This window comes from Sinocyclocheilus grahami, unplaced genomic scaffold (genome assembly GCF_001515645.1).
Source record: "Sinocyclocheilus grahami isolate Dianchi unplaced genomic scaffold, SAMN03320097.WGS_v1.1 scaffold6.1, whole genome shotgun sequence".
In the NCBI taxonomy this organism is placed as follows: domain Eukaryota; kingdom Metazoa; phylum Chordata; class Actinopteri; order Cypriniformes; family Cyprinidae; genus Sinocyclocheilus; species Sinocyclocheilus grahami.
In genome coordinates this window covers 1,617,975-1,633,154 of record NW_015505185.1, presented here as the reverse complement: position 1 = coordinate 1,633,154, position 15,180 = coordinate 1,617,975, and the positions used below count along the sequence as shown (strand labels likewise).

Genomic DNA, 15,180 nt, shown 5'->3' with positions numbered 1-15,180 from the left:
GTGTGTGTGTGTGTGTATATATATATATATATATATATATATATATATATATATAAAACAATTTATGCATTTTAACATAATCCATTGTTTCTGGCCAAAACACAGGTTTTTCCATCCACTGTTGTCCTTTCACATCAAAATCCACAGGCACATTTGTTTAAAACTGTTTCAGACTGTTCTGTGATCTGTGCATATTTATCTCCTGATTCAGATTATATGACTTTTTTTTATTAGAGAAATCAATATTATGGATAGAGGACTTGTATTTTACCCGGGAAAAAATTATGTGAAGATGAAAATCTCTTTTTGCTGGATTTGTTTAATACAAACATGCAGTCATGCTGTTGATTTTTGTGATGTTTTTATCAGCTGTTTGGACTCTCATTCTGATGGCACCCATTCACTGCAGAGCAGGTGATGTAATGCCTAATTTCTCAGAATCTGTTCCGATGAAGACACAAACTGGCTCTGGGAGTAAATTTTCATTTTTGGATTAACTATTCCTTTAAACCTTTCCCTGGATTACTCTAACTAGCATAGACATGTGGCACATAATGATATTGAGTAAAATAGTCTGATTTTATATTGCATGAATTACTGCATATTTACCTTTATCCTGCATCGCCCGCCATCTTGGATACCTTTTTTCAACCAAACACACTGTAATGGATTCTAGACGCCAAAAAATACAAATGCAGTGTTGCCACATAAAGTTAAGTTAGAACTTGGCTATAATTATGTTCCTACCTTTTGGAACATCCTTCACATCGGGAGCGCTATGAATCTTGCCTACAAAAGCTCACTAGCTTCTAAAACACAGTGATGCATGTTCCTATTTTGAGCAACGACACCGGTACAGAAGCTTCCTGTTTTTTCTCTTAAATGGCAAGCCTTTGATAGAAAGCTTACATGGCCACATATATGAGATATCTAGTAACACAGACAATCATTTGTCAGTCCTAGGAATGAGGCTTTATGGGAACTCGAGATCGCTACAACTCAGACTCGAAAGAACCCCTCGCTTGTATTGTCAACCACCTCGTTTATCGCACCCCCGAAGCTCGCTCACTGGACTCCTGTGAGCCATCACGGCCAACAGTGAGGCTATTCAAGCCCAGCACGGCTTACCCGCTCTGCCATCAGAGGGTTTATGTTACCCAGGGCACAAATTTGGCATGACACAGCAGGGTTGAGAAAGACCAGGTGATGGCTGGTCTGCCAGTCGTGGTGGGACTTGAAGGATGTTCTTCGCTAAAAGCTTGGATCTGATCCATACAGCTGGGGGACGGGGAGCTGTCATTGACTGACTGACATACGTGTAGAATAACAAACAAATCAAAATGTGCTGAAGTAGATGTAGCTCTAAACTCATATCCAATGACTAGCACAATATGATGAAAACCAAATATTTGAAGTGGGCTCAAAATAGCTCCTTCAGCGGCACAAAACTGATACTTGATGAGTAACTCAGGGTTTTGAAGGCTTCGAAAAAGGAAAGAACAAAAAGATTATAGTTTGCAATTCAATTCTGTCATTCCATCACTATGTGACTTCTTCAACACACTGATCTCTTTACTTGGCCTTTTCTTTTAAAAGTCACATCAAACGAAAAACTGCACATAGCTTGTGGCAAAAGGAATTTTACAGTTTGTGAGCATAACTCCCAAGGTGGAAATATTTAAGTGCTTGGTAGTTTTACTGTTCAAGTTTTTTCAGGCTTCAAACAGGCCTTCATTTAGTCGGATATTGTTGCTCAGAGTCCATGTTTTATTTATGGTTGGAGTATTTGCCTTGCACTTTTATTCATGACACTTGAGTCATGCACATTTGTAGCCTTAAATGAAAGAGCCAAAAATTTAGGAAAAAAAATATATATATAAAGAATGACACAATATTCCATTTAAGCAGTAATTCTTTATATATATATATTTTTTCCTAAATAAAAATATATATATATATAAAGAATGACACAATATTCCATTTAAGCAGTAATTGCATCTGGGGTGTCTTTCCATTCTGGGATTGACAGATGAGATGCCTTTTGTAAAAATACACAATGTACTAAGACGTGTAGATCTATGTCTCTGCAGTTGACTGATATATAATAACTCAAACAAAATGTTGCACATGTGCCATAAGTGCATTCGCACACAAACAATGTGGCAAAGTGGGCTTGCCGCGCTCGTCGATCAAACGACAGGAATTCTGCAGTCAGCTCTGGAAAAAGGAACCCAACTTCGTAAAGCGAAACTGGAGACCCATGCAAAGTTTTTGTTATGGTTTTACTCATGTGAGAAGCATTTGGTATCACACATACAGACCCAATATGGCTGATTACAAAGCCCACATGGAATCTATATGCACAGAAATTCACAGACAGCTCTGCAGATTTAGAATTAGAATGCCTGCGTGTTTAAATATTTGGGCTGATTTGATTAGACTTTCACATGCTAATTAAAGGAAACTTTGCTGAGACAATAAATCCTGTAAAACCTGCAATAGCGCCACATTTAGCCTTTGAACTTGCAGATTACTTTACTTTTTTAAAGTAACTAGTAAAGTAACGCATTACTTTTACCCATTACCCATTTATTGACTTCCACCTTTCCTGTAATGCATTACTTTCCATAAAAACTAAGTAACGTAATTAGTACTTTTTTATGGAGTTATGCAATATTGTTATCCATTACTTTTAAAAGCAACTTCCCCAACACTGAACATAAGTATACCCAAATTCATCAATTCACTGGTTAATGTTAGACGTTTAGATATTGGAGTTTGCTGAGACAATAAGTCTTGTAAAACATAAAGCCGCATTTTGACTTTGAACTTGCAGCACTTAACGTTTATTGTAGTTTAATGATAACATTAGGTTATTATCACACTTCTTGTTTTCTGTTCCCACATTTAAGACCTTTTAAAATATTATGACTGCTATGCCATTTAAGATATTTTTTATGACTTTTTATGACCTTACATTTAAATAAGGCATTTTAAGAACCTGTGGGGATGTTTTGGTGAGGCACTTACAATGGAAGTGAATTTTTTAAAAGCACTTATTTTTATTTTTCATTTTTTTACAGTTATTTTAGGGGCTTAGGCGTTGTAACAAAAACTGAACAGGTTAGCAAGCTGTTTATTTTCACACTATAATCACATTAACCTGCATACTGCTTACGTCTTGTGGTTATACAATGTAAATAGTGAGTATTTTAACATTTACGGCTTGGCGCCAATTACTTTCATTGTAAGCTTCTCACATTTCTGCTTTTCTTAAGCAAACAGAGGGACAAGTCGGCATTAATTTTTGTGGTAATCAACATTGTTTGTCAATTTACTTTTATTGAACTTGTATTGAATTATCACACCTCTCTTACTTCCACCTTTCTTCTCGCTCTTCCACTCTTTCTCATGTAACAAGCTATAAAGATCTCTGTCCAGAGGGGTTCATTGGGTCAGGGCAGAGCTGCTCACCTGAAAATGAGACTGCAAGGACACTCGGAGGTAGAACAGGCTGTTAAAGAGCAGGATCAATATTAACCTGACTTCCATTTCATGCTTGCCCAATTCCAATCAGCTAACAATATACTCGGCCACTCGTGAATAAGGGGGAAGGTACTGTATCAAAGCCTGAGACCCGCATGTAACATGCTTGCTATTTTGTCAGCATGGCTAATAGACAAAACTGAGCTATTTCAAAGCTAAGTTTCCCACAAACATATGCAGAGGTACCTGGGAAAGAGGCTCAGAGCAGTACGGTTTATCAAATGCTTATACAACATAGTCAGCCATTTGAGGTCCCATTAAATTCAGGCCGTTCCTCTATTTTCAGTAATTGAAGATTGTATTACAGCCACAGAAAATACATGAAATTACCATGAATCAAATATAATGATCTTGTTTCTAGGGCAGTTTTTTGAATGAACCTGAGGCATATTTCATGTTATTTCACATGAGAAGAAATGTGAAATATTGCTAAAACGCAGCGTATGTTCTAACACAGACAAGCTCTATGAAAATATGTCATTGTGAATAAAAACAAGCCCCATATGCAGTGACTGCTGTCAACCGCCAGTGTTCTGACATTTGAGAGCAGTCATTTTTCAATCTTTTTGGTTTCTGGCAAAACTAATGGAAACTTATATGCACCCTTAACAGTTAATTCATTCAAATCACCTATGTTAACTCAACATACATCAACCGCCAGTCACAAAAGCAGCTGTAAACCTCCACTACTGCCAGTTCAGCAAAGCACAGAGCTACTGACTTTTACAGTTTCTTAAAAGAATGATTTACATACCTTATGCAATGTACACATGTGCAGACATATTAGGACTTTCATTCCAGTGAAAAAATAAGAGTGCTTTTAAATACAATGGACTAAATGAATAAATAATAAAATAGGACATACATTTTTTTATTTTTACATATTTATTTTTTTTAGTAAAACATATACTGCATTATTTTTTTTCTTTTAATTTATTAAAGTTCATAACAATTATAAGCTTGCATTTATCTTAAAAGCTTAGCACTGTTCAGCTGGTTTATGAAAACAGTCCCTCCGTTTCTATAAAATCCATCTAGAGAAGTCGTTCTTTGCTCTCCCTCTCTCTATGGCATTGTGGGGGCAACATCTGACTACAGGCAATCCCTTTCACATGCCAATCTTATGCATTATTCCACTCATTAAGGACTGGGAGAAGCCTGGGGACCTCAACAAGTCCTCAATCACAGCGGCCCTAGACACTAGACTGCGGGTCCACAGAGACGCACTGACAACTTACCAAGGACAGACAGAAAAAGAAGCCGGCCAGAGGAATACTGCAGCAGTGTGAGCTTCTGAAGAAATGCAAGAGATATACTGGGTAATATACGTTTGAAAGACAGTGTGGATTTGATATGGTGGCAAAATGAATTAGTGGGGGGAAAAATCTGTTGTGACATGAGCAGGGGCCACCTGCAGGTCAAGGAACAGCTGGCATGTGTATGAACGAGTGTGCATGTGTGTGTTCTGGCTCTGACACACAGGCCATCTGACATGGCCTCAAAACAGTTGGGCACAAAAGGCCAGACATGTAGATAGACACAATATTACTGCATAACAAGTCACAGAACACACTTTAAAATTACATAAGCAGTGTTGGGGGTAACGCATTACAAGTAACATGAGTAATCGGATTACTTTTTCAAGTAACAACTAAAGTAACGCATTACTTTTAAACAAACAAGAAAAGAGTTACCTTTTCAAATAAGGTGAACACAAGGTACTTTGTTTTCTCATTTATTGACTGTGACATCTTATGTGATGCCTTACCTTCCATAAAAAGTAACTAAGTAACATAAGTATTTACTAACACAATATTGTAATCCATTACTTTTAAAAAATTACTTTCCCCAACACCGGACACATTAATACCAAAATTCATAAATTCACCGGCGTCAGACTCTGTTCCTTGTTTTGTGTGTGTTTTGCTCCCCATGTGCCTTCCTTGCCTTTATTTGGTCCTTCCTGTTCCTGTCCCCATTTAGTTCTATTAGTTCCAGGTGTTCCTTGTTATTAGTTATCCTCCTCACCTGTCTGCCCCTCGTTATCTGCCCTATTTGAGTCCTAGCCCGTTCTGTTCTCCCTTATACGGAATTGTATATGTCTACCCTTGCTACGTTGTGGTTTCCGTGGTCCCTGCATGTGATTAAAACCTGTATGATTGAATTCCACTCCTCGTCTCTGAGCTCCTCACGGTTGCGAGTCGTGACAACTGGTTAATGTAAGATGTTTAGACCACAGAGTATTGTCCATAATCAAAGTGCATCATTTTCATTATGTTAGAAAGTGCAATCTAATGTCATCCCAGGTGGCCATTAGCAGCATTTTAGCAAAATATGCTGTCAAAAAACACTCTCATATGCATTTACCCATAAGTATGAGCTAATACCAAGGGTTCAATTGTGGATTTAAAAAAAATAAATGGGCTTATTTTGCTTGCCCCTTTGTAAGTTTCCCCATGTGTAATGGAAATAGTTGCAGTAACTATTCTGTGCACAAGAGAGAAGTCGCCCCATTGTACTTGAGAATCAATAGATTTGCCCTTGTTCAGTTAATACACTCCCTTCGTATCTTCAATTTGATGCCTGGAGGAGAAGCGCCCCCATTGGTTAATAGTATTGAACCGTTTCTCTTTTAAAGCCTCTGCTGCGAGACACAGAGTCAAATCGACAGCCGTGCGGTGGGCAACGCTGCAAGATCAAACGGGTCAATGAGGAAAAATGTTTGAGTGCAAAAGGCAGAAACAGTAAAAAAAAAAAGCACAGCGCACAATTTTCCTCTCAACAATGTGTGCCGTTAGGATATAAAAACCTGCCATAAAGCCCTCTTGCCATGTTCAATTGACAAGGCTCATAAATATACAACCTATAAAGCTGACAACGAACTGTTTCTCAGCTCTGAGAATGTTATTTGCGTCCAAGAGTTGATTCTAATTCGCATATGTGTATCCCATTTGGTGAACAATGATGTCATTGTATGAAATGAACGCAATTTAGGGATAATGAGCTAGACTGACAGAGTCCAGCAACATTTTTGATTGGCTGTTGGCAGAATTACTGACCATAGTCCTCCAGCGATTTGCACGTGATGTCCAAGTGGGTGGAGCCAAAAGGGTTTCGGACGAATCTCCGCCTCCTCCGGAGGTCATCCTCCCAGTAATCCAGACGCCAGAAGTCATGCAGCTGACTGGAAAAGGGGAAAAGACAGGAACTCCTGTTAGGAATCAGAAAAAGAAAAAAAAACATGTTGGAAAGCTAAAATTAAAAAATGAAAGCACTGAATATCATTTTATATAGTGAAACATGCCCTGCTTTCCACATGGCACATCATCCTTTGGCACATTAATATATTATCACTCATTTTGTTAAAAATACATTCACAAATGTGAAGCACTACAACAGAAACACATCAGACACACATGGAAACCCATTTTCGTCACATTAGGGGAAAAAAATGCTTTGGTAAATCACATGAAAACTCATAATAACACTAAGAAGTGGAAAAAAATTACATGAAAAGTTGGAATTGTGACAAAAAGCCAAGATTATGAGATACTAAGACATAATTATGATATAAAAAGTCAGACCTATGACATACTAGGTCTTAATTATGATGAAAAGTTGGGGGGGGGGAACAATTACGAGACAATAAGTCATAATTATAAGATAAAACGTCTTAATTATGGCCCACTACACATTAATTATGAGATAAAAGTCTACATTTTGACATAAAAAGTTTAAATTATGACACAAGTTATAATTATGACAAAGACAAAATTATGAGATACTAAGTCAGAATTGTGATATAAAAGTCAAACTTATGAAAATACGCATTAATTATGAGATAAATGTACAAATTATAATATGAAATGGTGAAATTTTGAGATGAAAAGGTGAAATTATTAAATAATGAAATAGTGAAATTATACTCTACTAAGATATACCAAGACACAAGAATGAGATGGAAAGTTGGAATGATATTATAATCAATATTATAAGATAAAATGTCAACGACAGTCCTTATGAAATAAAAGTCATTACATAATAAAATTATTACTTGCATAGATTCGACCTTCTCACAATGTCATTTTTTGTCAAAACGAAGACTTAGTGTGTCATAACTCTGACTGTTTATCATATAATAATGACTTAGTAATCATGACTCACAACTTTTTATGATATAATTAGGGTTTAGCATAGGAAGGTTTTTTTTCTTTCATGTGGGAGAAATGGGCTTCCACAGAAACACACAAAAAAGCACTTAAATTTATACAGCAGTGTAATACTCTACATACAATACTATGGAGAATTGCATTCTGGAGGGCATCCAAACCAAAGGTTACACATGAGGGAGAATCAAATATATATAAAATATAGCTAATTCATGAAGTTCATTAGAGCTCCAGAAACCCAGACACGCTTTTGCACGAGAACCCCTCAGGCACAAAACAGCAGCCGCGGCTCTCCAGCCCACAAATAAATAACAGCAAGTCCCATTAACAAATACGGTATCAAATTACAAGTATAAATGGCGCAGCTTGCCTCCTTTTTACTGTGTTTTTTAACAAGTCTTGTAAATCAGAGGTAGGACCCTCTATGCAGCCGGAGAGGGGGTTTTAATGATGCTGGGGTCTCACCATAACCACACCCCAGGCCAATAAAACAGGGACCCCCTCCCTCTGCATATGTGCAGCTGTGATTAAAATAACGTGCTGAAATATTCATTGAAATGATTCCCAGGGCCCTGGAGCAAGCTGCAGAAAATTGGGTTTTTATTCATTATTAATAACAGCGAATTAGAGAACGTATAAAAGAAAAAATGAGAGGCCGAGAAAAAAGGGGAGCACAGGGAATGAGAGGGAAACGGCTTCAGCATGTGGTAACCATCTTTGTAAATGATTATTCCAACATTAGCAGGGACCTGGGCTAATTTTATTGCTTGCAGCTAATGCAAACCATTAAGGGCAGGGACCAGCATCAGGTTACTAAGTGCAGCTCGTTTCGAGCGCGCTCGGGCTGGAGATGTTTCAAAGGCTTTAAAACAGAGTGAGAGAGAGAGAGAGAAGGAAAGGAAAAAGCACAGAAAGGAAAAGCAGGCCAGCACCGAATAATACTGCAGCTAATTTACTCCAAAGAGGATTTCGAGAGTGATGATTGGTGTAATTGGGAGATAGATGACAGCATGGTATGGGACAGTCAACAAATTCCACATGTGGTTTGTCTTCATAACCAGCTACTCATGGGGAAATACACCATCCACTTTGAGCCATATACTAATTTCAATCAAAAACTATGACACGAGTCATTAGTCTATGTTCCTATCTTACAAACAGAGGTTAAAGGACTATCTGGTGGAATCTTGGACAAAAATGAATAGATTTTTTTATTTTTATTTTTTATCATTGTGCATTTTTATCATTTTATATTTGTTCCATATAATGGCAGTTCATAATTGTCTGTTAAGCTTTAAAAATAAAAATTACAACAAAAAAAAGACAACAAACAGCATTGTTTCTCACGTCATAACTAAACCATGCTAGTTTGAAAATGTGTATCGAAAATTTAATTTATATATAATATTAATATAATTTATAAATAAATAGATCTTTACAATCTTGTCATTTAACCAGATCAAATTATGACATTTTGATTACAAATTACAAGGAAAAAATGAAATGGAGAACATTCACAGATAAATCGTTGACAATAAGATCTATAACATGCATTTAGAAAATAGATGAACGTTTAAATAAATACTTTAAATATTTTAAATAAAAAGATTTATTTTAAAATGTTTGACATTTTATAGTAATTTTATAAAATTACTACATTTTAGTTATGAATTTTATAAATAAAAAAAATCATTATGAAGATCCTTCTTTAAAATAATTTTGTATTAATAAAAAAAAAATACAAAATAGCAATTCCATTTCAATGTTAACATTACATGTTTTTTAAACAAACTAATGACAGATTTTTATTTTCATCTCTCAACAAAATATTTTATGTATAAACACATTTACTTATTTATATTAAATGAGTAAATCCATACAAAAAGCTGTGCAAAAAATAAACAAATAAATCTTTGTTTGCCCACCATTAATAGTAGTTCACCCACTTCAATATAAAAATAGAAGCCAACATTCTCACTTGAACATAAGGCAGAGCCATTTCATTAAAAAACCTCAGATCTACCGAGGTGTTTGCCCCAAGCCATGGATTGTATTGAATGGGCCTCTCTCCACTTTGCCATAATATTGAGGCAGTCTAAACAGATTAAAGTGTTACAGCAGGATCCCATCACAAAAGCTGCTCCTTGTTGCGTGAATATTATATCTACAAATGTCAAGAAATCAGGAGGCTCAAGGGACTTAGCCGAGCTCTGACAGGAACACGAGTGCTCGCTCTCAGTTTAACATCAATCAAGAATGTGTGTGTGTGTGTGTGTGTGTGTGTGTGTGTAGGAAACAAAGCCTGTTTGCATACATGAGCGGCATGCCAAAAGTTCATCACTCGCCGGGGTATGAAAAGCAAAGCGTTGTGTCCGGGGCTTGTCTGTTGTTAGTCTTATACCTCGAGAGCCAGACAGAGATGTCAAGAGGCGGAGAGGCCAAAGTCACATAAATGACATTGTAAATGCAAGATTACAGCGTGAAAAAAATGTAAATCCCACCGAGGCAAACAGGCGATTACCATTTAAGATTATAACATCCAAAGCTGCCTGCGAGTCGGCAATGTAGCGCATGAGAAATCCATGCGCGTACATTTTGAAGATGAGTCATTAGTCTATGTTCCTATCTTACAAACAGAGGTTAAAGGACTATCTGGTGGAATCTTGGACAAAAATGAATAGATTTTTTTATTTTTATTTTTTATCATTGTGCATTTTTATCATTTTATATTTGTTCCATATAATGGCAGTTCATAATTGTCTGTTAAGCTTTAAAAATAAAAATTACAACAAAAAAAAGACAACAAACAGCATTGTTTCTCACGTCATAACTAAACCATGCTAGTTTGAAAATGTGTATCGAAAATTTAATTTATATATAATATTAATATAATTTATAAATAAATAGATCTTTACAATCTTGTCATTTAACCAGATCAAATTATGACATTTTGATTACAAATTACAAGGAAAAAATGAAATGGAGAACATTCACAGATAAATCGTTGACAATAAGATCTATAACATGCATTTAGAAAATAGATGAACGTTTAAATAAATACTTTAAATATTTTAAATAAAAAGATTTATTTTAAAATGTTTGACATTTTATAGTAATTTTATAAAATTACTACATTTTAGTTATGAATTTTATAAATAAAAAAAATCATTATGAAGATCCTTCTTTAAAATAATTTTGTATTAATAAAAAAAAAATACAAAATAGCAATTCCATTTCAATGTTAACATTACATGTTTTTTAAACAAACTAATGACAGATTTTTATTTTCATCTCTCAACAAAATATTTTATGTATAAACACATTTACTTATTTATATTAAATGAGTAAATCCATACAAAAAGCTGTGCAAAAAATAAACAAATAAATCTTTGTTTGCCCACCATTAATAGTAGTTCACCCACTTCAATATAAAAATAGAAGCCAACATTCTCACTTGAACATAAGGCAGAGCCATTTCATTAAAAAACCTCAGATCTACCGAGGTGTTTGCCCCAAGCCATGGATTGTATTGAATGGGCCTCTCTCCACTTTGCCATAATATTGAGGCAGTCTAAACAGATTAAAGTGTTACAGCAGGATCCCATCACAAAAGCTGCTCCTTGTTGCGTGAATATTATATCTACAAATGTCAAGAAATCAGGAGGCTCAAGGGACTTAGCCGAGCTCTGACAGGAACACGAGTGCTCGCTCTCAGTTTAACATCAATCAAGAATGTGTGTGTGTGTGTGTGTGTGTGTGTAGGAAACAAAGCCTGTTTGCATACATGAGCGGCATGCCAAAAGTTCATCACTCGCCGGGGTATGAAAAGCAAAGCGTTGTGTCCGGGGCTTGTCTGTTGTTAGTCTTATACCTCGAGAGCCAGACAGAGATGTCAAGAGGCGGAGAGGCCAAAGTCACATAAATGACATTGTAAATGCAAGATTACAGCGTGAAAAAAATGTAAATCCCACCGAGGCAAACAGGCGATTACCATTTAAGATTATAACATCCAAAGCTGCCTGCGAGTCGGCAATGTAGCGCATGAGAAATCCATGCGCGTACATTTTGAAGATTTCAGAGTTTCCCCTCCCACAGCATATATGATGATTTTAATTTGGTTTGACAGTGGTATTTCGGCTGTGTACAGCAATTCTGATGAAAGCCCAAACATTTTCGTTTTCTTCTTAATAAGGGGATTAGACAAGCACGCGGTATTACAATGAACGATAAACCGAAGGGTGCTTGATGACACCGTTTACATTTCTTCACCTACTCTTTATCCCTAAAGCATATGCTTTTACTTTGCTGGTGGTTTCCGCAGGATTGGATGAGGGTCCAGTGATACATTAAACCCTGCGGTCAACATATAGAGCCGGATTTAGTCAGTGCCAAAATTGCCATGACGTGAGTTTCCTCACCCAGGGTGGTCCAGCTCAAAAGAGAGGTCTTCTTCCCACAGGGGTATTATGAACACATACTGTACTCTTTTACAACTTATTTTAGTCCATTAAATATACTACAGCAGTCCTTCTGAAGAGCAGCGGGTTATATTTAAGGAATATGACACGAGTATGAGAGCTGACGGTGTAAAATTAATATTAAATTTTTAGACATAACATTGTCTGTTTCTTTGTCTATTTTTGCTTGACCAATGAAAATAGTTTTAAACAAATCAACAGCAGAATTCACAGAATGTCTTTTTATGTTTAAGAACATCTGACGCAGGACAGTGAAATGGGAAAAAACGCAAGGCTTCAAGAGCTTATTTTAACTTGAGCGCCATGTTTTTAGAATGTCATGTCAACGTGCATGATGTTTCAAAAGACACCAGACTCAAGCACAACAGTCAAATACATTAATCGAGCGCTTGTTCACATAGAAAAACAACAGAAAAATTAATTGTTGCACATTTTAGAGCAACCCAGCAGAGGTGTTTTGTTCACTGACAAAGAACGAATCGGTTAAGTGAATAATTCAGTGACTCACTGATACAGACATTTCACCACTAATGCACAGTCTGAGAGTGTCTATATTTTGCTGTGACAAAGAGCACTACAAAATTATTAATTTCAATAAGAATGAAGCATTGTAAGGGCAGAGAGGAAGAACATAAAGGTCTATGAAACGTTTTTGAATCTGCTAAACAATGACAATATGGGATCAGTTGTGTAGTGAATATTCAATCCCTGTCACCTGGCTTTATTTTACATTTTCTCGTTGCACAATAACAATGTCCAAAAGATACTTCTTGATATAATGCATTATGTTTGTAGAATGTAGATACAGAACACATATTAGCAGTAGTGTATTCATGCATCAAAATGGATCTTACACATTTCTATCTATCCAGCAGCGCTTATGGAACGCCACTCAGCCAATCAAGTTTGACCGGCACTAACAGTTGTATAAAAGAGCAATATCACAACAAATTTGTATTGTTGTCCAGGAGTCTTTGTTGGAAAATAAAAGCTGTGCCTAATAGACTACTTAATTGTGTTATATCTCAAAAAGGAATTAAAAACTATATTCTCACTGGTCTTCACATTAAAGAGTGGATCCTGATAGCCATTTCATCTGAATGGTAATCACTCACTGGAATTAGCTTCCGACACGCTCGACTTTACCAATCGCGCAGCTCATGATGACAGGCATAAAGGATGGTGGAGGGCCGGCCCTCCTCGAAAGCGGCTCAAATTTATTAGTCACATCGGCCATCAATCACCCAAATGGATTTCCAACTGCATTTTAAAAGCTAATTTCCCTGCACTGATAACCAAAACTATCAGCCGACCAGAGTGCCAGTCATTATTTACTACTGCTTTGGGTCTTATTTTTTTTTCTAAATGCATCACAAAAGACTGGTGTAAAAAACTGTGTATCCCCCTCTCCCTTCCACACATTAAAAAACACTCTCAGAGAGTGAGAGAACAAGATTTAGGACCCTTGTGTCCATAGGGCATGTGTTGTTTGTGAAAGGCTGTAAAAAATTGACAGCCATGATTCAGTCTAAAATGGCAAAATGGGAAATAAAGGAAAGGCTAACAATTTAATCTTAAAAAATATATATAGCTATGTTTTTGTTTGGAAAGCCCGGCTGCAGATATGATCTATTGGGCTTTTACACTGGTATTGTGGGGGATTATGGGATGCTGGTTCATGAGATGGATTACCCTGTTACCGTGCTGCTCTGCAGGGCTTGAGCAGTGTACATCTCCAAAGATTCATTTAAGTGGGAGGATTCAGGGGTGCAACTGTTCTGTCTAGACACCTCTTTGACCACCTCTGAATCTCTGAGCAGAGTCTTTCTGAATAAGCCCTTGTTCACAAAAGGCAGCAAAAAACCACATGAAATCCCAATCTTAATCCAAACCGTGTTTGAAGGTGGTTTGAAATAGTTTCGAAACTGTAACATTTGACTTTTTTCATTATTATTATTATTTTTGTGGCATTTGTGCCACATATACAATGTGCATTAATGTATCGTTCCCCACACAGTCACTAGCTGGGTTTCCATCAAAAGTTGCGAATTTAATTTATGCGCAAATGTGGAATATCGCATAAAACATTCGTGAATAATCGTTTAATTTCAACGAGTCAAAGAGAACAAAATTTCCTGAGAAACTGGCACTAAATATCATTAACAAAAGTAGGAGAAGCCACTAAAAATAATAATTTTCATATATAATAAATTACTTGCGCCTCAGAGCGAGCAGACGAAACGAAATAATAAATATATTAATTATAAATACGGTCATTGCTTTCGGAGGTGGATGCCTGCTGTTTTGGAACGGAGTCATGCAAGACGGTTCTGGAGGTAAATCTATAGATATATTTTGACGACAGACTTTGCTCGGACATTTAAAAATGACCATAACAACATTTCAGATGCTGTGTAACAAGATCCGTCTGCTGGTTAGTCAGGTTATGCTGTCCCATAGCGCAAAGTCACATGACTTTTAATGCGCATGGAGGAATTTATTCAGCAAATGCATTTCCATCTCTCCATCTCCCATTATTTGCATTAAAACTTTTTTCGCACAAAACCACCTCAATTGACTGTAAAAACGTTTTTGTGATTTTTTTATTTAATCGTGAATAATCGTTTAATTTCAACGAGTCAAAGAGAACAAAATTTCCTGAGAAACTGGCACTAAATATCATTAACAAAAGTAGGAGAAGCCACTAAAAATAATAATTTTCATATATAATAAATTACTTGCGCCTCAGAGCGAGCAGACGAAACGAAATAATAAATATATTAATTATAAATACGGTCATTGCTTTCGGAGGTGGATGCCTGCTGTTTTGGAACGGAGTCATGCAAGACGGTTCTGGAGGTAAATCTATAGATATATTTTGACGACAGACTTTGCTCGGACATTTAAAAATGACCATAACAACATTTCAGATGCTGTGTAACAAGATCCGTCTGCTGGTTAGTCAGGTTATGCTGTCCCATAGCGCA

At 36.4% G+C, this 15,180-nt stretch overlaps 1 pseudogene; it reads right to left on the bottom strand.

Annotated features, from left to right (window-relative positions):
- Positions 1-15,180, bottom strand: part of LOC107587887 (neurobeachin-like) — a 258,279-nt pseudogene that overhangs the window by 100,101 nt on the left and 142,998 nt on the right.